Source organism: Taudactylus pleione, unplaced genomic scaffold (assembly GCF_031769625.1).
Source record: "Taudactylus pleione unplaced genomic scaffold, aTauple2 ptg000965l, whole genome shotgun sequence".
Classification (NCBI taxonomy): Eukaryota; Metazoa; Chordata; class Amphibia; order Anura; family Myobatrachidae; genus Taudactylus; species Taudactylus pleione.
The window spans coordinates 440,809-464,930 of NW_028285366.1; positions in this window are offsets into that span (position 1 = coordinate 440,809).

The following is a 24,122-nucleotide window of genomic DNA, read 5'->3' on the forward strand; positions in this document are numbered from 1 at the left end:
AAGATTACTCGGCTGAAGATTTTTTAGGTGCTGAAGAGACTCAAATATTAGATTTTCTGCAATTTGCAGTGTTTGTATGCGCAACAGTTTTCATGATGCAAATCACTTAATAATGTTTCTTTTAACCTGCTGAGAGGGATTTATAAGGCCCCCGGAATCATTTGGTCTGGCCCTCGGAGCTTTTTTCTACTGGCCTTATCTGGCTAGTAGGGTGCCTAGAATGGCACCCTGCAGCCAGAATCTATGCAACAGTGCCGCATGGGGCTTCCTTAGGAGGCTTCAGACGGTTACACCGCTGACCTTATACTGTAGTTCCCGGAGGATCTACCGGGCATTGCTGTAATCACCGGCAATTGTGACGCCGCCCCTGTGTGATGTCACGCGGAGGGGGTGTGGCCCTCAGCTGGGCAATATTTATTAAATTTGGTGCACTTGTCGCCATGCATTTGTGTTACCTTATTCAGTAGTGTATAAAGTTTACATACAATAGGCTTAGGGCCTGATTCAGAGCCGCTGGCTGTTTGCGAGCGCTCACTCTGAATCAGGGCGGGATTTTTTTTTTGTCGGCCTCCAGGCTGCTCGCTAAGCTGTGGGTGACCACCCACAGCTTTTGCGAGCGGCCTGGCAATGGTCATGATTAACGCGACCATCGGGCTTGTGAGGAGACCCTGTGGTAGGGTCTCAGCTCTCGCAAGCCCGAGTGGACTTCCTGCTCTAATAGAGCAGGAAGTCCACTACTGAGTGATGTCAGCAGAGCCGCCCACAAACACCAGGCGTTCCTAAGGGAACGCCGGCGTTTGTGCAGCCAACCCCCCTCCCCGCCTACAAAACAGGGCGAGCTGTCAATCAACATCGACAGCCTCCCCGTCTTGTAGCGAGACCCGTTGCGACGGAGCTGCTGATGTAGTCGGCGCATGCGCAGACGGGGACCATCGACCCGCTTGCGAGTGCTGTGCGCTCGCGAGCGGGTCTAAATCAGGCCCTTAATTCACAGGTATGCGCACTGCCGATGTTGGGCGTAGTGGAGCATTATTTTTGGTACTCCGCATGCATCTACGTTGTACCGCGCAATTTTCCCGATTGTTCCAGTACAGAGTCGCAGTTGTAATTTCAGGCGCAAGCAGGGAGAAGTGTAAGTGAAAACATAGTGGTTGCTCCTGGGCGGTGACAGGGAGGTGGCTTAGCGCACGCACTGTGATTGCCCACCTTTATGGGCGTGTTCTGGGAGTGTTGCAGACGCATATGGAAAAGAGGAGAGGTGAGAGGTACACAGACGCTCAACCGCACACATACTCGGACAGAACCTGCACCTGCCATAATCTAAGGATGCACCAATCGGTATTCCAGTGTGTACGGGCGCCGGCAGAGGGCGTCTCAGTCTTTGCATATTCAGACACATGGATGTGCACCAGGGAGGGGCTTTGGAGCGGCATTAGCATAATGTCGGAGGCAGGTGGCCGCCAATAGATTCTGCTGCGGGCGTTTCTGCGTCCACCTCTGAACCAGCATCAATATGTGTGAGGAGTGCAATTTGTTCTAAAAAAAATGCCAAAATATCTCCTCTGATTCCTGCTGGAAATTTCTTCCCAGTAGTGTTTCCATGACTGAATGAGAGTGCACATAAAGGTAATTGTCTGCCATTTCCCTCAAAGTGCGCTTAGCATCCATTAGTATTAGTATTATTTATTCATATGGCGCTACAAGTGTTCCGCAGCGCCTTACACAGTACATAAACAAATAGGTGACCAGTGACTTACAGTACAATACAATGCAGGACAAGGGCATGGATAATATACATTGCTACATTGGTGACCATAACACCCACATAAGCAGCAGAGCATAAGCACCAAGTGTTAGGTACCCTAGTGGGGAGTAAGAAGTAGATAAAAGTAGAGTAAGGAGAAGCACAAGAGGGTAGAGGGCCCTGCTCGAAAGAGCTTACATTCTAAAGGTTAGGGACAGACAAACAGGAGTGACACAGATGGGGTAGGCAGGGAGGAAGGAGCATGTAGCAGGGAGTTAGAATGATAGCTGGAAAGCATTGATGAAGTAGTGGGTCTTGAGAGCCCGTGAGAAGGTTTGTAGAGCGGTGGAGAGTCTGATGGGAAGAGGGAGAGAGTTCCAAAGGTGGGGAGCAGCGCGGGCAAAATCTTGAAGGCAGGAGTGGGAGGAAGTAATCAGTTGGTATGAGAAGCGGTGTGCATTTGTTGAACAAAGAGGGCGGAGAGGAGAGTGAAGGGAGATGAGGTCCGAGATGTAAATGGGAGAGGAATGGGTGAGAACCTTGAATTGGGTTCTGACAGGGAAGGGGAGCCAGTGGAGGGCTTGTAGAAGAGGGGAGGCAGATGTAGAGCATTTGGAGAGGAAGATGAGTCGACCAGCATCATTGAGTACAGACTGGAGAGGATAGAAATGGGAGTTGGGGAGGCCAGATAGGAGAAGGTTACAGTAGTCCAATCTGGATATGACCAGTGAGTGTATGAGGGTTTTAGTGGCATCCTTGGTGAGGAAGGGTCTAATCTTGGAAATATTTTTAAGATGGAAACGACAGGACTGTGAGAGGCTCTGGATATGTGGTTTATAGGAGAGGGATGAGTCCAGGATAACTCCAAGACATCGCACTTTGGGGCTAGAGGAGATGGTTATGCCATCAATTGATAAATAAATGGTGGGAAGTGAGGTTATGTTGGGGGGGTGGGAAAATTATCATCTCAGTCTTGGACATATTAGGTTTAATAAATCGCTGGGACACGTCAGGGGAGGAGAGGTAGATCTGAGTATCATCAGCATGGAAGGTCAGAGGAGAGAAAGTGAGGGAGCCAGGAAGCAAAGTTGTCAAGGAATGTGGAGGGAGGGCAAGGGGGACGGTAAGTGACAGCTACTCTCAGGTGTACTGGTTGGAAGAGGCGTATGGGATGAACCTCAAATGTAGAGAAAGTAAGGGATGGTTCAGATGGTAGGAGTTGGTATTATAGCGCACACTGGGCCTGCTTCAGAGTTGGGAATAGAGTATGACAGAGCCAGTAACTGTGCATCTTGGTAACACCATGCTGCATGCAAGAACAGCCAGTATTTACCCTGCATGCAAAATAACAAATGTATTTGCACCCTTTGCATTGCAGCATGGCTTGATGATGGTTCACCTCCGATGTTTTCGAGTCTGCGTCACTCTGTGTAGGACCCGTCCTGCACATGCGCAAAACAAGTCCTGCTATTACAGACTTCCTGATGGTTGCAATGGTGATCCCAGCCAGCGACGTCGGTCGCAGCACAGGGATCGCAAATGCAGCAAGGAGGCGTCTGACATCTCCTTCTGCATTTGCTTCAAAGATTTACGGATGAACTCTGCCGCTTGTGTGCGACTCTGCAAATCCGTCCATCTCTCAGGCCCATAGTTACTTGCTCTATCTTACTTTATTCCCAAATCTGAATCAGTCTGAATGTATGCTATATATATAAGGTATATACATATGATGCTACTTGCAAAATATACTGCAAATGGTGTATTAATGTCACAGGTACTCCAGCATACCCATTTATGTAGTGCACATGGTACCTCTGCTGGAATATTGAACTTACAGTTTCAGGACCCCCTGCCCCCCGGCGCACTCCTGTGCATGCGTGGCCTGCCTTTTGCGTTTAAGTAGCCCATAGACTACAACTGCTGACGCCATCGGCAGGCCTGGTCCTAGTTAAATGCACCTTAAAAAACAAAAATAATGGGTTCGGTGTTGGGCAATGGGTTTGGGGTCTTTTATTTGTATAACTGCACGTCTACAACTCAGACCCCATTAATTTGTGAAACATTTTTAATTTACCGCCAGTCATTAAACAGGTTTTCAGGAGAGTCTCATTTCCGTGGCGAAATTCGTTGAAGCTCATATGAATTTCAAAGGAATGAATGGTTTGATTAGATTTCATTTTTATTCTCCAAAGTAGATTCAAGTCAAAGGAAATTATTAATTAAAGTAAAATATGCATGAGGTGGCCCCATGCTGGGCGCCGGGGCACAATGCAGATAAGGGCGCGCACTGTCCCGGTAGTTACCGGCTTTTAATCAAAGTGTTCTGCACTGATGTAACCGTTCGGCACAAAATCCTATCATTATAGATCTGGGTGTGCAAAATACGAAGGAGCATATTATTCTCCTGCTAACTCTCATGAACTTTATAAAAACAACTCAATTACTGGATAGGAACAATCAACCTTCAGTTTTACTTTGTATGTGTATATCATTTTTCAGTACACCGTTTTCGAAGAAGATGAAGATGACAACCCAAAATGGATTAAAAGGCCTATTAGTTATTGAGAGCACCATTGAGGCGATTAGCCTAACATTTCTTTAAAAAAAAATTTGTTATCGGACAACGGAATATCGCTGAGGCAGCGGACTGATGCTGGCCTGGAGCGGAGGGGGGTTAACTGTCCGATTTTTTCGTGCCAGTCTTTGCAGATTTGCGCATATGTGACTCGTGTGTGCGCAGGTGTAACTGAAATCCACGAATTTATTTCAAATAAGTAAACAAATAAAAATGAATAAACACTCATGACCATTCTAGACAACTGAGTCATACCATATTTGATATGATATATTTTTTTATTTATTATATTATATTGTTTTCTGATTGGCTGGCTCTATTCATTCACTCATGACGTCAAAACCATGGAGCGTATGAAAGTGTGAAATAAATGCGATCACTGCCCAGGTATAACCAGTACTAGTCTCATACTGTGAATATTGTCCTGATAACTTAGCTCACCTTGGAAGAAGTTTCGGGAGCAAGGCTGAGCACAGCTTCCCTATGGAAATCAGAGTTCCTACATCCTGGGATGATACATAATCCATCCTGCAGCCCAATCTACTCATCGCCCAGACAAACATTGCGTCAACCGACATAAACACCATATTTGATGTCATCTTTCACGCCCAAAAAAACAACAAAACAGGCACTAAAATTCAATGCAAATGGCTCTTGCACTTCTTGTAGTTACTCCTCATAATTTACCCCAATTTAAGTACCATCTACCTATTATCATCTATTATGGAATAGAGCATTTAGCAAAGACATAACAACAAGCTAAATAATGGACATTCAGGGAGTATACCCTACATAACACGTAATCGGGGTGTCATAAGGAACGTGCTGGAGACAAGAGACATGGACGGGAAGACGGGTGAGGCCAGTGCAGGTAAGAGGGAGACCCAGAGTGAGAATGTGGGCATAGGGAGACTTGGCTGGTGGGAATGGAGTGAAGATTGAGAACTGTAGGCTTTGAAGAACAGTTTGGTTATTAAGGAGCATTTGAAAGCCTTTGTCTGGTGGAGAGTCTGGAGTCTTCTTGGAAGTGTTAGTGCGTTTCAAAAATGTGGGGGCAGCACGGGAGAAGTCTTGGAGATGGGAGTATGATGTAATAATAAACAGGGAAATGAGGCACCATTAGTTGGCAGAGCAGAGAAGGTGGGATGTAGAGTGGAAGTCAGAGGAAGAGGTGAGGGCTTTGCAGGAGATGATGAGGAGATTGAATTGTATGCTCTAGGGAACGGGGAGCCAGTTTATGGATTGGCAGAGAGAGGAGACAGTAGCAGAGGAAGGATTCTTGCACAGGATTGAGGGTAGATTGATGTGGGCAAGACGAAGACCAGACGGGAAGAGGTTGCATTCGTTGAGGCAGGAGATAATGAGAGAATGGGTAAAAGTTTTGAAGGCATCATATGCGAAGAGGAGTATAATCTTGGTGATGTTTCAAAGGTGGTTAAGTTTCTTGTAATGTCCAATTAAGAGCAGTCTATTGTGCAAATATACATTTGTGAAAGCTTCTAATACCTCATTTTAATAAGACAAAGTATATTCTAGGTTTAGTGGTTCCATAAACCAAAATTCTTTCCATCCAACCCCAATTTCCAAGAAAAACAACATGCCCCTGGACATGTTTTGCCACGGAAACGTCAGTATTTTTCCAATGCTGAACACGCATAGTACAATTATTCCTATTTTGTATATCGAAGGCATTTCTCACAATCTATTCCAATTCCCAATGATTTATAAGATCATTTGTATTGAAAGAGGAATATTAAACTTCTAAAAAATGTCCAAGCTCAGTAAGCATGTCATGACAGGAATTATAGTGCACCACGGTCCACCGATCCAGTAAGTGCACAAGGTCAGCTTAGATGCACCTGTCCAGGTCACCTATGCTTGAGCGAGCTCCTGAAATGTGTCTCACCCTTCCTCATTGGTAGCACTATCCAACGATGATACTTAATTAGTTGTCAGAAAGTCCCGGTTCACTTTTTATAACAACTTAGGTGCATAACGTTAAATACTGTAGGTTGTTTTTTTGTCATATTTACAGTATAGTCAAAATAAAGAAAATCATTTCACCCACTTTGGAGTAATCTCAACACACAACAATGAATCTACTTAAGTCCATTATTACACATCCCCAACCTCATGTTTCACATGATACCCTCTAATTAAAACATTTCTGGGAAACATTGTTACCCACACAGAGTGATATCACCAATGACCCTGCATAAGAGGTCGGGGAAGATTCTATCAGGCTTACCAGAGCCACAAAGGTTGTCTTTTCATCCAATAATTTAGATGTTTTTGCAGTGATATTTTCTAAGGATGAGATGGAAAATAACAGGGTATCTCATCCTTTAATTCTGTCTAAGATACGCACACAGAATCGTAATAACAGGGTTTCGTTTTAATGATCATATCAGCAAACCACCAGGGGGTGAACACAGTGATAACTGCGGGCAAGAAAGTTGATGAACTTGAGATACCAACAGTTTGGAATCACACAAGACAAGAAAAGTTCATCGTCTTGACTCCCTTTAGTTAGCCCCATCGCTGCGTAAATTTGTAGTTGACCTAAAGTCTGATATTTTCTTATTAAGGTTGTCCAAAATCATTCAGCAATTGCGTCCATCAGAAACCAAATTGGCTATTAACTGGTTCATGTGTCAACCAAAATAAAATGCCCGTACCATCTAACATCTAATTTCAGTCAGTCAATGAACCCAATCTGCCAGATTATATAATCATTGCCTGGCGTGGATGACCTGACGTGCCACATTTGGCAGCACGCGTGTTCTGCCAAATCGGACATCATGTGCCTGGGTCATGGGATGAGCAGAGGTTACTGCTTGTATGGCTTTGCTAGACCCAACACACTGTGACTGTTCTTACTGGTGTGAAGCAGAATTTTGCACACACAGTGGGGAACAGGTGGGGTGAGAGAAGAGAAGATTTAATTTGCACAGTGAGATGATTGAAATTACATTAATTGGTGCTTTTGGGGTGCTTTCTTACCTTGCAAAGGGGTGTAATAATACAGGAGATGGTGGTGGTATGTTCTCATCCTGTGCTTTTAGTGGGATCTTGTTTGTGCTCCCATGTTGCACATTTCCTGATGCAATCTAAGCAGTGTAGAAAACACTTCACACACATTGCCTCCTATAATACAGAGGCTCTCATTAGTTATTGAATCCAACAATAAGGATATTTTAGGAGCTTTATGCTCTAAAGCAGGTTTAGCCAACCTCGGTCCTCGAGAGCTACCAACAGTTCACGTTTTCCAGATCACCTAGCTGGTGCACAGGTGTATTCATTACTCACTAACACATTTGAAAAGATCCACAGGTGAAGCTAATTAGTTCTCTTGTGATCCTATGAGGAGACCTGGAAAACATGCACTGTTGGTAGCTCACGAGGAACAGGGTTGGCTATCCCGGCTCTAAAGTGACAGGGAGATGAATTTTTGCTGGGATATTTATGCTTCTCAGAACTGTGCGTCTCCTAATAGGGGAAAGTACCCCAACCTTGGCTACCATGGAGACGCAGACAAGCCCCCATGGTGATGCGGCCACCCACTGTTCTGCCAGTGGCATAGCATGTAAAGAGGGTGTGACCACGTTCCCTAGTAACAGGACCCAATATATCTCCCATCAGTCCTTGCAGTAATCCATAGCAACCATGCATTGTTCCGCCAGTGGCACAGCTTGTAAAGAAGGCGTGACAACTTTCCCTAGTATCAGGATCAGGACCCAATATATCTCCCATCAGTCCTTGCAGTAACCCATAGCGACCAATCAGCAATGGGTTTTGATTAATATTATGTAAATTTAAATATGAGTCATTTAAAAGAAATGAGCGGGGCCTCTTTGTCGTGTGACATGGTGATTTTCAGGACAAGTTGGTGGCATATGTTAGGATGCACAATAGCCGACGGTCGAAATGCCGACTGCCTAATCTCGGCAGGGGTCTAATGACAGGCATCGAAATCCCGACGCTTGTCATTTTACCTATGCTGGGAGCCTGACGCCTGGCATACCGAAAGAAGGTAAGCCGGGCGGCGGGCGAGGACAGCCTCGGGGGGGGAGGGTTAGGTTAGGGGCTCCCGGGAGGGACTTAGGGTTAGGCACCCCCTGGGAGGGTTAGGCTAGGGGAAGAGGGGGTTAGGGTTAGGCACCCCCCGGGGGAGGTTAGGGTTGGGCACCTCCCCGGGAGTCTTAGGTTTAGGCTGTGGGGAAGAGGGGGTTAGGTTTAGGCACTTACAGGGGGATTAGGTTTAGGCACTTGGGGGAGGTTAGGGTGGGTAAGCTTAGTTATAGTTAAAATACTTACCTGTCGGGATCTTCAGTTGCCGGTCTTCCGGCGTCGGGATTTGAACATGCGACCGGCGATATTTCATACCGATCCCGACAGTTGATTTTAGGGCATGTGTTGCTAAAGGCTAAGCACCCGCCTACACAAATAATATCCGTTTTCCACCTAAATTCCGGGTCTGACCCGGAGTTGGAACAAAGGCCCTCATTCAGAGCCATACGCTCTGAGCAGAGCGCACGCTCTGAATGAGGGCCGGGCTCCATTTTCATGGAGCGTCCTCATGGACGCTCGTATAGCTGTGGGTCACCACCCACAGGCTATACGAGCGTGCATTGTGATGGCCGCGATGGTCGAGACCATCGTGACCATCGAATTTGCGAGCCGGAGCCTGCGGTTGAGGTTTTCAACCGCAAGCTCCGGAGTGATTTTGGCTCTATCAGAGCCAAAATCACTCCCACTGACATCACTAGTGATGTCAGTGGGCCGGCTTCTGACGGGAGGCGTTCCCGTGGGAACGCCCCCGTCAGGGAGGCACGCCCCCGGCACGCCCACCAAAGGGGGCGTGCTGTCAATCAACATTGACAGCACGCCCCCTTTGATCGGACACAACGAGCGAAGGACTTTCCTTCGCTCGTCGCGTCTGGCGCATGCGCACGACGGAGCTCCCTCCGTCGTGCGCATGCTCAGTCCATAACATCGACCCACTTGCGAGCGGATAGCCGCTCGCGAGTGGGTCTGAATCAGGCCCAAAGTTCCTATCCGGATCAGACCCGGAATTTTGCCGGCGCTGACTCGGGATATTCCCGAGTCAGCGCCGCTCACACCGCAGTCGGGTCTGTATAGACCCGGCTTTTGCGGAGTGAAAGTGGACGCTTGGAGATGATGTCATCTCCAAGCGCCACTGAAGCCGGACCAATCGGCCGGCTAGCAGCGCACTCCAGGTCTTCGTGACCCGGAGTGCACTGTTCCCATAGCAGGGTTTCACGGGCTACGCCCGTGTTAAACCCTGCTAGTTACCTGGGTTGGATTGCCGGGTCACTCGACCCGGCGATCCAACCCTCTGCCCTTTTACACCAGGGAGCTGCCCGGGGTAACCCTTCAAAAACCCGGGTTTTAGCTCCGGTGTAAAAGGGGTATAAGATTGATATTTCCAGGATAACATGTAATTGCAGGGGTGGAGAAGACACAGTCAGGAGGGAGTTTCTTAATTAACAGGGAACATCAGGGCCTTTCTTCTGTGTGAAGGAATTTACTATCCTCAAAAGTGTTTGATACAAATACTTTATACCTTATATACGTTCAGCAAAACATCTGCAGCTTCCGTTCCAAGTGCACTTTTTATGGGGAAATACAGTTTCTTGGTGCATTTCGATCAATGTAATAATACAGGTTGAGTCTCCCATATCCAAAATGCTTGGGACCAGAGGTATTTTGGATATCGGAATATTCCGTATTTTGGAATACTTGCATCCCATATTGAAATGTCTTAGGAATAGGGCCCAAATCTAAACACAGAAAGCATTTATGATTCATATACATCTTAAACACACAGCCTGAAAGTAATATTACACATACATACAGTAAATGATGCGTAATAAAGACAATCCCAGTTCTAATCATTGCCACCCTGTCACAGTGGTTCCCAAACTGGGTGTCGTGGTAACCTGGGATGCTATAGGGCACTTGCAGGGATGCCACGAGTTGTAGGTCTCAAATCAAATTATTTATGATCAATGTGACAGACAAAACCAGTGCTGGCAGCCGCCAATCCAAGAATACGTGACTAATACCCCATTCAGACATACAACCCGGGAAATTTCCTTCTCAGACCCGGGAATTTCTCCTGTGCAAATTCCCGGGTATTTGGTCGAGACCCCCCTTTCACACTGCAGTGTCTACCCGGGAAATTCCCAGGTAGACCCCTTTCAGGCATAAGCCAGGTTTTTAGTTTTAAATATTACCTGCCTCTCCTCTGCTCTTCCTAACCTATCCCCTCTCCGGCTGCCGCTGATGATGTCATCAGCATGCAGCAGGCAGCCATCCAATCAAAGTCCAGCCTCTATTAAATAGTTAATAAAATAACTCCTATCTATAATATAATAACTCCTATCTACCCTGGTGGTCCAGCGGGAGTGCGGGCGGCCCGCTGTGGCTGCAAACCACCGGCGGTCTCCAGCACCGGTGTGAGGACCCGGCTATGGTCGCTGACTCGTTTGTGAGCGCCACAGCCACCGGTGACGCTCTGCACTGCCAACTCATTGTAATGAGCAGCAGTGCAGAGTGCTGTCAACTCATTGTAATGAGCAGCAGCGCAGAGCGTCCTATAGGACGCTCTGCGCTGTCAATGTAAAAGCTGCTTGGTGCTGCCCGGGAGTAGTAAATTCCCGGGTAGCACCATTCAGACAGAAGCAGGGTAATTTCCCGGGACTTAAGTCCCGGGAAAAACACTGGTCGATTGCAGGGGCGGCTACCCGGGAACATGTTCCTGGGTAGGTACCTTTCAGACAGACTCGGGTACCCGGGAATTTGGCTGAGGCAAATTCTCGAGATGTCTGAAAGGGGTACAACAGAAGTGTAACCATGTCCACCAACGCATAACTGACCCGAAGGATAACAATTTATTTTACTGAATTCCTCAGTGAGAAACTTTTGTCCTAGGGGGTGACAAATATACTGATAATCCTGGGCACTGACATTCAACAATAACATTTGGGATCCACTGCCCTATGGGTATTCTCGGTAATCATTTAACTGGTTTTTTACATGAGGAAAAGATGAGATGGATTATCGTCACTGCACCATGGAGCAATGTGTTCTGCAACGTCAGACGAACACTGAGGACCTGCATACGACAGGCTACTGTCTATCTGCCTAAATGAATCGAGGCTAAAATAAAAAAAATCAAGTTGTAGTAACCTGTCTCAAGCAGTGAGAGCATAGCTGGCAGATGCTCCCGGTACTCCTCCATTAGCTCAGACATGTTACAACACCAATTTAAAAAGTACATAATCATAGGGATGGCCATCGACCATCAATAGTCAACAATCATAGATAGTTAATTACCAATGGCCGGTGGTTTTGCCATCGATGGCAGAGATCCAATGGTTTTCCGCCATAGCTGGTAGACTAGGACACGATGGTTTATTTCTTCTTTTGGATGGTGGGGAGCTTGACCCCGAAACCGGTGATACACCAAGACTAACCCTCAGCTGTGGTGGCCATTGAGGCGTGCAAACCATTGATACTTCATCGTAGATGTTTCTGTGCCATTGACGGTAATCACCACTGTAACCAGCGATGGTGACCATCGATGGACAGCCCTCCAATGGCCATTCCTAGTCTGCAAGAAGAGTTACATATATATTAGCCATGTAGGTTTGAAGTTGCTTAGCACCTCTGTTGACTTGGGTCAATTTAACATGTCTTAGGTGTACATCACAACACAGCATCTGGATTTGAAGGGTAGAATTGTGCAAGCAGGTCGATGTTGGCCCAGTGCGCATGCGCACGATGGAGGTGGCTCCGTCGTGCGCATGCGCGAGACCCGGATAGCATTGGGCAAGCCGTCGCTCCGGGTCTCGCTTCAAAGGGGGTGTGCTGTCGATGGTGAGTGACGGCACGCCCACCAAAGGGGTGTGGCTGCCCAGACGGAAGCGTTCCCATGGGAACGCCTACCGTCTGGGGCCGGCCCCACTGACATCACAAGTGATGTCAGTGGGAGTGCTCTCGGCTCTGATAGAGCCGAAAGCACTCCAGGCTTGCGGCAACGAGACCCTACCACAAGGGTCTCGTCGCAAGCCCGATGGTCGCGATGGTCTTGACCATCACAACCATCTCCCTGGCCGGTCGCTATAGCTGCGGTGGCCACCCACAGCTATACGAGCGGCCAGGAGGCCGCTCTAAAAATGAAGGACGGCCCTGATTCAGAGCGAGTGCTCTGTCAAAGCGTCCGGCTCTGAATCAGGGCCAGTGTCTACAAGGAAAAAAAGAGTATCATTCCCATACAGGGACACCCAGTCCTCCTAGCCCGATGACCTCAGGCCCATAATCTCCATAGGAGAGCAAATTAAGAGAGCAAGTAATAGTGGAAAGAGACTTCCATGACACATTACAGAGATAGCACCAACAAATGAAGTTAAAGGCTCTCTTTGCATCCAGGAACACAAGTAGACAGGAGCAGAGATTGTCATACAGAAACTAATAATAATATTGGTCCCTTTGACTTGGATGACAACAGTCTGGTTGGCATGAACTATGGTCAAAAGGACTTTAACACAAGTCTTAATCATAACAATATCCTAACAATGGGCCTGATTCAAATGTAAATGCAATGCTGATATTTATGCAGATTGAGCGATTGTTAGCCATTGAGCATTCGAGTAAGCTGCACTGCGCACGCATACTGATTGATTAGTGATCACGCTCACACAGAGGATTCGCTGAGTGACAGGTAGTCAGCGTTTGGGAGAGGTAAGTATAACGCAGTCATGTCTGACAGCAGGGGCGTATCTACCCATTGGCCAGGATGGCACTCGCCAGGGGCACCGACCAAAGGGGGGGCGCCATCCGGCAATGCCACCAGCATCCAAAGGGTGGACTACCCCCACTAGTCCCCCGGCTCCACAAGTGTAGGGCAGACCACAGTGAGAGTGATCTGCCTTACACAGTTTACAAACACACAGCCGCCACGTCAGCGGCGGCTGTGTGTTTGTTATAGCAGCCAGCCAATGAGAGTCAGACAGGCTCTCATTGGCTGCTGCGTCATCCACGGAGGGAGCCAGCTGGAGCCCACTCATGAGCTCCGTCTTCCGGCTCCCCCCGCAGCGGGTGATGGGAGAGAAGTCAAGACGTGTCTCCCATAGTGCAAGAGAAGAGCTGGAACTCGGAGCGGACAGCGGCGGTCGCATCAGGAGCAGGGATCAGGTAAGTTGTATTTTGTGTAAGTTGTGTGTGTGTAAGCCTGGCCCAGCAGGGGGGACCACTGTATAGGGGGTGGCCGCTCCTGGGGGCACTTTATTGGGGGTCCCTGCTACTGGGGGCACTGTATAGGGGGGAGGCCACTACTGGGGGCACTTTAGGGGGAGTGGCCGCTACTGGGGGCACTGTATAGGGGGGACTTCTACTGGGGGCACTGTATAGACGGGCTACTACTGGGGCACTGTATAGGGGGGACTTCTACTGGGGGCACTGTATAGAGGGGGCTACTACTGGGGCACTGTATAGGGGGGACTTCTACTGGGGGCACTGTATAGGGGGGACTTCTACTGGGAGCATTGTATAGAAGGGACTACTACTGGGGCACTGTATAGGGGGGACTTCTACTGGGGGCACTGTATAGATGGGGCTACTACTGGGGCACTGTATAAGGGGGACTTCTACTGGGGGCACTGTATAGGGGGGATTTCTACTGGGGGCATTGTATAGAAGGGACTACTACTGGGGCACTGTATAGGGGGGACTTCTACTGGGGGAACTGTATAGAGGGGGCTACTAATGGGGCACTGTATAGGGGGGACTTCTACTGGGGGCACTGTATAGGGGGACTTCTACTGGGGGCATTGTATAGAGGGGACTACTACTGGGGCACTGTATAGGGGGGGACTACTACTGGGGGCATTGTAGCATTGGGGGGATTACTACTGGGGGCACTGCATAGGGGGGGCACCAGTCCATTACATTTCCAGGGGCACTTGGATCCCTAGATACACCCTGTCTGACAGTGTAAACACTGTTTTCTGGGCGTGCACACAGCAGGAGGGCCCTCTGCGTGTCGGGAGACCCGCTATGTCTGTGGCAACCTTGGATTCATTCAGAAGGCTAATAACCATCTGATCTACGTTCGATGTGTCCGATGTTTCTGGTTTTGTTACGTGAGCGGCGGCTGTGAGATGCTTTCAGAGGGCGTCTCTAAGCACTGGGCGGCGAGTGGGTCATTAGCATATTTTTGCAATTCCGAATCCATGAGAGATGGCAGCTGTGATGGCATTTATATCCACATCCAAATCAGGCCTTATGTATCTAGAGTTTTAGCATCAGTATTGATGAAAGATATGGGGCACTAGAGTGACAAATCTTTGGGTCTTTGGCTATTTCGGGAATAATTAGAATAAGGACATCTAGCATGAAGACTGGAACTGGCCAGACTCCTGGGCACCTTAAGATATTGACACAAGGTGCATCAAGATTATATATATTTTTTTAAATAATCAGCTGGAGGACCACCTAAGCTTGCCACCTTTATCCAAGATCAAAGGAATAATAATTTGAGTACCTTGGTCCCAGACGAATCATGCCAAAATATTTTTGTGACAGTTATCTTGTGTACTGAGACAGATTTAGTAGACATTTTCATGTGGTTCCTCTTTTTATATTCCACTCTATCTTCTAGGTTTTTATCCTGCTGTTGAGGGGCCTGGACCGAGACCTCATCTGCTCAATGACCACTATACAGTAGGCTTACTCAATGTGCCTAATCATTGGTCTCTATAAGGTGGTCCTACTCAATGGTCACTATAAGGTGTGCCTAATCATTGGTCACTATAAGGTGGGCCTTCTCAATTGTCACTATAAATTGGGCCTACTCAATGGTCACTATAAGGTGTGCCTAATCATTGGTCACTATAAGCTGGGCCTACTCAATGGACCTTCTCAAGGGTCACTATAATGTGGGCCTACTTAAAGCGCCTACTAAATGGTCACTATAAGGTGGGCCTACTCAATGGTTACTATAAGGTGGGCCTACTCAATGGTCACTAAAAGGTGGGCCAACTCAATGGTCACTATAATGTGGGCCTACTCAATGGCCACTATAAGATGCACCTACTCAATGGCGACTATAAGGTGTGCCTAATCATTGATCACTATAAGATGGGCCTACTCAATGGATCTTCTCAATGGTCACTATAAAGTGGGCCTACTTAAAGAGCCTACTAAATGGCCACTATAAGGTGGGCCTACTCAATGGTCACTATAAGGTGGGCCAACTCAATAGTCACTAAAAGGTGGGCCTACTCAATGGCCACTATAAGGTGTGCCTGATCATTGGACCTACTCAATGGACCTTCTCAATGGTCACTATAAGGGGGGCCTACTTAAAGAGCCTACTCAATGATCACTATAAAGTGGGCCAATTCAATGGTCACTATAAGGTGGGCCTACTCAATGGCCACTATAAGGTGTACCTACTCAATGGCCACTATAAGGTGTGCCTAATCATTGGTCACTATAAGATGGGCCTACTCGATGGACCTTCTCAATGGTCACTATAAAGTGGGCCTACTTAAAGAGTCTACTGAATGGTCACTATAATGTGGGCCTACTCAATGGTCACTATAAGGTGGGCCTACTCAATGGTCACTATAAGGTGGGCTTACTCAATGGCCACTATAAGGTGTGCCTGATCATTGGTCACTATAAGATGGACCTACTCAATGAACCTTCTCAATGGTCACTATAAGGTGGGCCTACTCAATGGGCCTACTCATTACCTACTAAAGGTGGGCCTACTCAATGAGCCTACTCAGTGGCCACTATAAGGTCTCTGAAATTGTCCAGCACCTACCCAATAAAAGTGATTTTACAATAATCTGCATATGGACCTGCTTGCCTGTGTCACTTAAAAGTGATTGTAGGAATTCATTTTGCCTCATCTGGTCAAAGTGGGTCCACGATGGGCAGTGTTTGTATGCCCTGAGGTTATGCATCTGTTGACAATTTGGCGCCTGAGGCTGCCAAGGCTGGAGAGGAACCATTCGTCTTAAGTGATATTTATCCCTTTATTTAAACTGTCGGATGATATTCCATGAGCCCAAAGGTGCAGAAGACTATTCACTGTAGACATGCCCCAAGCAGAGATCTTAGATGTAGTATAAATGGGATTTAAGATGTCAAAACAATGGCACTGCGCACATACACTTCCATCCTACCCCGGCACAGGGCTATGTCCTATCGCTATCACGGTTTACGGTACACACAGCTGCAAGCTGAAATGATCACACATAAGAGAAGCTAATCACGGGGTGATTAGTAACATAGTAAAGCAGGAACAAAGAGACAAATATAATTTGGCACCACAACAAAATGAAGACTTCAAGGATAGGAGAAGCTGATGCCTTGTCAGCAGACTGGATTTATATCAAACAGAAATCCCTAATGAAATTGTATGTTGGCAGCAGAGTATAAACCCACAAAACGTAGCTGTAAGCAATCTGAGGCTATGACAAAGGAAAAGCAAAGACTCTGCTCTCCCATCAGCCAGATGGCAATGTGCTGCGCTGGCTTTATAGATAGGCTTGTGGTCGGGCGGCATGTCAGGTTACTAAGCTCTGCCCATCAATTTATTTCAGGTTGTTTTCTAACCATAATCCTATATCCACAGACTGTGCAGTAATAAAAGGTATGAGCACCAATCACCACAATTTAGGAATCAGGTAAGTCTTCAGCAAGGTAACCTAATAGAAAACCGTTTGGGGCCACGGAGCAGTAAAGCAACCCCCCTCCGCCTCACAAGCACGCACTCCGCCTCTCTTGGCGCCTGCCCAGCTTCCCTTTTTCGCTTGGCTAAGTCTGCGTCTGCCAGCTAAGCCAAATCATTAGACTGTCCTTGCACACTCTGCGCCAGGTGACCAAGGGGTCTATTTACTAAGCAGTGTTAGGAGACAGAGTGAAAAGTGATAAGAAAGTGATAAGGTGCCAGCCAATCAGCTCCCAACTGTCATCTCACAGGCTGTGTTTGAAAAATGACAGTTGGGAGCTGATTGGCTGGCACCTTATCACTTATCACTCTGTCTCCTAACACTGCTTAGTAAATAGACCCCCAGGTTTGTAAAAGGCCCAGGCAGAAGGGAGAGGCCCCGGCAAGAATGTCTGCTCATCCCAGGTAACAAAAGCAAACGTCTTCTTGAATGGGTCGTTGCCCCCATTTGGAATTCCTGGTCCTGAGTCGCACGCATTTCAAAAAGCGGATGCATCTAGCTATTTTTTAGGAGACTGCACACGAGTCGCATCATGTGTTCTCTATGGAGGCTCCGTGCAGGGCTGGTTGTCTCTGTCAGAGAAATGGATGACTCTGGGTGCCAACTGGGCGGCTACCTTGCAAAAGCACGCAAGAGTCATGTACTATCGGAGTATTACGAGCGTGTTGTTAATATTATTTGTGCGTATGCTGTTGGGATTCCGGATTCGGACGCATCTCTTGAACCTAGCATGGGGTAGGTATAAGTGTCGATACTCATGATGACGGTTACAGCTGCAGATGGTGGAACAGCGGGCAGTGCGACTAAATGCATGAAGTCATCTGGTTACTCACATTAGCATAAAGGGCCTGATTCAGCAAGGATCACAACTGCGTTTATGCACACAATCAACCAATTGTTGCATTCTGAGCAGTGGGCATGCGCAAACCAGCCACTGCCATCGGGTTTGTGACTACACAGACCCATCATAGAGTGATTGACAGGAAGTGCCATTGTGGGAGGTGATGGGAGGGTGGTGGTCGAAAAGCAGGCGTGCCAGTGTATTTGAACGCCGTTGCAGGGGCGTGCATAAAATATCCACTACGATGCCATACGCAGCCTGAGGCCTTATAGCGTGTGATGAGGTTAGTAATTCCTGAGTAATGTCAGAGCCTGTGTAAGTGTGTGTGATGCTGTGATAGTACTCCATGTTACTGATGGTTTCTCAGTCTTGTGTACTCACTGTGTGTGATGAGATTAGTAATTCCTGAGTAAGGTCAGAGCCTGTGTAAGTGTGTGTGAGGATGTGATGGTACTCCATGTTACTGATGGTATCTCAGTCTTGTGTAATCACTGTGTGTGATGAGGTTAGTAATTCCTGAGTAAGGTCAGAGCCCTGTGTAAGTGTGTGTGAGGCTGTGATTGTACTCCATGTTACTGATGGTCTCTCAGTCTTGTGTAATCACTGTGTGTGATGAGGTTAGTAATTCCTGAGTAAGGTCAGAGTCTGTGTAAGTGTGTGTGAGGATGTGATGGTACTCCATGTTACTGATGGTTTCTCAGTCTTGTGTAATCACTGTGTGCGATGAGGTTAGTAATTCCTGAGTAGGGTCAGAGCCTGTGTAAGTGTGTGTGTGGCTGTTATAGTACTCCATGTTACTGATGGTTTCTCAGTATTGTGTAATCACTGTGTGTGATGAGGTTAGTAATTCCTGAGTAAGGTCAGAACCTGTGTAAGTGTGTATGAGGCTGTGATGGTACTCCATGTTACTGATGGTATCTCAGTCTTGTGTATTCACTGCGTGTGATGAGCTAAGTAATTCCTGAGTAGGGTCAGAGCCTGTGTAAGTGTGTGTGAGGCTGTTATAGTACTCCATGTTACTGATGATTTCTCAGTCTTGTGTAATCACTGCGTGTGATGAGGTTAGTAATTCCTGAGTAAGGTCAGAGCCTGTGTAAGTGTGTGTGAGGCTGTGATAGTACTCCATGTTACTGATGGTCTCTCAGTCTTGTGTAATCACTGCGTGTGATGAGCTAAGTAATTCCTGAGCAAGGTCAGAGCCTGTGTAAGTGTGTGTGAGGCTGTGATAGTACTCCATGTTACTGATGGTCTCTCAGTCTTGTGTAATCACTGCATGTGATGAGGTTAGTAATTCCTGAGTAAGGTCAGAGCCTGTGTAAGTGTGTGTGAGGCTGTGATAGTACTCCATGTTACTGATGGTCTCTCAGTCATGTGTAATCACTGCATGTGATGAGGTTAGTAATTCCTGAGTAAGGTCAGAGCCTGTGTAAGTGTGTGTGACGCTGTGATGGTACTCCATGTTACTGATGGTATCTAAGTCTTGTGTAATCACTGCGTGTGATGAGGTTAGTAATTCCTGAGTAAGGTCAGAGCCTGTGTAAGTGTGTGTGAGGATGTGATGGTACTCCATGTTACTGATGGTCTCTCAGTCTTGTGTAATCACTGCGTGTGATGAGCTAAGTAATTCCTGAGCAAGGTCAGAGCCTGTGTAAGTGTGTGTGAGGCTGTGATAGTACTCCATGTTACTGATGGTCTCTCAGTCTTGTGTAATCACTGCATGTGATGAGGTTAGTAATTCCTGAGTAAGGTCAGAGCCTGTGTAAGTGTGTGTGAGGCTGTGATAGTACTCCATGTTACTGATGGTCTCTCAGTCATGTGTAATCACTGCATGTGATGAGGTTAGTAATTCCTGAGTAAGGTCAGAGCCTGTGTAAGTGTGTGTGATGCTGTGATGGTACTCCATTTTACTGATGATTTCTCAGTCTTGTGTAGTCACTGTGTGTGATGAGGTTAGTAATTCCTGAGTAAGGTCAGAGCCTGTGTAAGTGTGTGTGAGGCTGTTATAGTACTCCATGTTACTGATGGTTTCTCAGTCTTGTGTAATCACTGTGTGTGATGAGGTTAGTAATTCCTGAGTAAGGTCAGAGCCTGTGTAAGTGTGTGTGAGGATGTGATGGTACACCATGTTACTGATGGTTTCTCAGTCTTGTGTAATCACTGCGTGTGATGAGGTTAGTAATTCCTGAGTAAGGTCAGAGCCTGTGTAAGTGTGTGTGAGGATGTGAAGGTACTCCATGTTACTGATGGTGTCTCAGTCTTGTGTAGTCACTGTGTGTGATGAGGTTAGTAATTCCTGAGTAAAGTCAGAGCCTGTGTAAATGTGTGTAAGGCTGTGATAGTACTCCATGTTACTGATGGTTTCTCAGTCTTGTGTAATCACTGTGTGTGATGAGGTTAGTAATTCCTGAGTAAGGTCAGAGCCTGTGTAAGTGTGTGTGAGGATGTGATGGTACTCCATGTTACTGATGGTATCTCAGTCTTGTGTAATCACTGCGTGTGATGAGCTAAGTAATTCCTGAGCAAGGTCAGAGCCTGTGTAAGTGTGTGTGAGGCTGTGATAGTACTCCATGTTACTGATGGTATCTCAGTCTTGTGTAATCACTGTGTGTGATGAGGTTAGTAATTCCTGAGTAAGGTCAGAGCCTGTGTAAGTGTGTGTAAGGCTGTGATAGTACTCCATGTTACTGATGGTTTCTCAGTCTTGTGTAATCACTGTGTGTGATGAGGTTAGTAATTCCTGAGTAAGGTCAGAGCCTGTGTAAGTGTGTGTGAGGATGTGATGGTACTCCATGTTACTGATGGTATCTCAGTCTTGTGTAATCACTGCGTGTGATGAGCTAAGTAATTCCTGAGCAAGGTCAGAGCCTGTGTAAGTGTGTGTGAGGCTGTGATGGTACTCCATGTTACTGATGGTATCTCAGTCTTGTGTAATCACTGTGTGTGATGAGGTTAGTAATTCCTGAGTAAGGTCAGAGCCTGTGTAAGTGTGTGTGAGGCTGCGATGGTACTCCATGTTACTGATGATTTCTCAGTCTTGTGTAATCACTGCGTGTGATGAGGTTAGTAATTCCTGAGTAAGGTCAGAGCCTGTGTAAGTGTGTGTGAGGCTGTGATGGTACTCCATGTTACTGATGGTTTCTCAGTCTTGTGTAATCACTGCGTGTGATGAAGTTAGTAATTCCTGAGTAAGGTCAGAGCCTGTGTAAATGTGTGTAAGCTGTGATAGTACTCCATGTTACTGATGGTATCTCAGTCTTGTGTAATCACTGTGTGTGATGAGGTTAGTAATTCCTGAGTAAGGTCAGAGCCTGTGTAAATGTGTGTAAGGCTGTGATAGTACTCCATGTTACTGATGGTATCTCAGTCTTGTGTAATCACTGCGTGTGATGAGGTTAGTAATTCCTGAGTAAAGTCAGAGCCTGTGTAAGTGTGTGTGAGGATGTGATGGTACTCCATGTTACTGATGGTCTCTCAGTCTTGTGGAATCACTGTGTGTGATGAGGTTAGTAATTCCTGAGTAAGGTCAGAGCCTGTGTAAGTGTGTGAGGATGTGATGGTACTCCATGTTACTGATGGTCTCTCAGTCTTGTGGAATCACTGTGTGTGATGAGGTTAGTAATTCCTGAGTAAGGTCAGAGCCTGTGTAAGTGTGTGTGAGGATGTGATGGTACTCCATGTTACTGATGGTCTCTCAGTCTTGTGGAATCACTGCGTGTGATGAGGTTAGTAATTCCTGAGTAAGGTCAGAGCCTGTGTAAGTGTGTGTGAGGCTGTGATGGTACTCCATGTTACTGATGGTTTCTCAGTCTTGTTTAATCACTGCGTGTGATGAGGTTAGTGATTCCTGAGTAAGGTCAGAGCCTGTGTAAGTGTGTGTGAGGATGTGATGGTACTCCATGTTACTGATGGTATCTCAGTCTTGTGTAATCACTGTGTGTGATGAGGTTAGGATTTCCTGAGTAATGTCAGAGCCTGTGTAAGTGTGTGTGTGAGGCTGTGATGGTACTCCATGTTACTGATGGTGTCTCAGTCTTGTGTAATCCCTGCGTGTGATGAGGTTAGTAATTCCTGAGTAAGGTCAGAGCCTGTGTAAGTGTGTGTGAGGCTGCGATGGTACTCCATGTTACTGATGGTGTCGCAGACATGCTAAACATTACGGATGTGTGTAAGGTAAGGTGGGCGTCCTTATGTTGTGCTGCGGCGGCATAGCGATTGCAGTGGATTAACATACTATCACAGTGAGACTGCATGCGTAAACGCTATTGCAATCGCAGTTGCGATCCTTAATGAATCAGGCCCAAAATTAGTAAATCTGACTGCTTCCCCAATGGAAATGTCCTGGACAAACCATACTGCATTGCAAGGAGAGCAAATATATTTATTGTTCTTGCATGCAGGGCAACTGCTGGCTGCTTTGTATGTAACCCACCGATGCTTTATATTATTTACACTGCAATTTAGATTTGAGATGTGGCCGCAGCTCCGAAAATTAAAAATATTTGGAGTATGAGTCCGAGAGCGTATGCCATCTTCAGACGGCGTTAGTTCCTGGAGCCCCCCTCCATCCCAATACTTCCTTAGTGCGGCCAAAGCAATACTGAATCGCAGTAAGTTTGACAGATAATTTAATGGGGTCAACGGGGCTTGACAAAGAATAGTCCCCATTGTTGAAGAGGTGAGCACTACCGTGCTGTCTCATCCCAGGTAATGACGCACTGACGGGACGATGTCACCATGGCTTTATGAGCACGCGCGAACTCCATTTGTGTCACTGTGTTATAGTGTCACAGTGTTGTACGTACGTACCGCACATAGGGCCTGATTCAGACCCGGTCGCAAGGCTGCATTCGCACGCAGCCTGCCGATGTTTGCAATCTGCACATGCATACAAGACGTAGTGCGCATGCACAAACCAGTAAATGAGATCGGGAAGCGATCGCACCCTGTGCACAGACGCTCCGCAAGCATGAATGACAGGACGTGCCGTTTATGGGTGTGACAGGGGGTGGTCGATGGTAACAGGGGTGTGGTGGTGCGAACACAGGTGTGTCTGTACATTGGAACGCTATTTCAGGGGCGTGTATAATTAAGACGCAGCTTCAGGATACACGGCTGAATTACACACAGCAGCACTCGCAGTGCTTGTGGTAGGGTATGGTCAGCCAAACTAAGGATTAGATGACTGTGACAGCCCACTGGGTAGGTGTATTGCCTACAACAACAATAGCAGCAGCAACATCTCCCAAAAGACAGCTGATACAGTGGCAGGCTACTCTTTGTATAACTGGTTTCACTAAGAGGCATACCGCTGAGAACCTTTTAGAAAAACTCAGGGAAATCATTGCTAAATGGCTTACCCCACTTGGACTCTCCTCGGGATTTGTGATTTCAGACAATGCCACTAATATTGTGAGAGCATTACATCTGGGCAAATTCCAACATGTCCCATGTTTTGCTCACACAATTAGTTTGGTGGTGCAACGTTTTTTAAAAACTGACAGGGGCGTGCAGGAGATGCTCTCGGTGTCCAGCAAAATATCCGGACATTTTAGACATTCGGCGACCGCTTGTTGAAGATTGCATGACCAGCAGGTACTGTTAAATTTGCCCTGCCATCAGCTGAAGCAAGAGGTAGTAGCTGTCAATATGCTTCAGTGGATTGAGGAATGGAGGAACAGCAAAAGGCCATCCAGGGCTATACAACGGCCTATGACATCAGTGTCTCTGGACTGCATCCTCGCGGAAGGGGAATGCACCTTACTCAAGCGCATTGGAGAATAATTTCCATGTTGTGCAAGGTTCTCAAACCCTTTGAACTTGCCACACATGAAGTTAGTTCAGACACTGCCAGCTTGAGTCAGGTCATTCCCCTCATCAGACCTTTGCAGAAACAGCTGGAGAAACTGAAGGAGGAGGTGAAATGGAGTGATTTCGCAAAGTATGTCGGACTGGTGGATCAAGCCCTTGATCCTCTTCACCAGGATCCAAGAGCCGTCAATCTATTGAAATCTGAAAAATATATTTTAGCGATCATTCTGCATCCTAGGTTTAAGGGGGTCATTCAGACCCGCTCGCAAGTGCTGGATGCTCGCAAGCGGGTCGATGGTGCCCTACTGCACATGCGCACGACGGAGGGAGCTCCGTCGTGCGCATGCGCAAGACCCGGCTAGCGATGGGATAGCCGTCGCT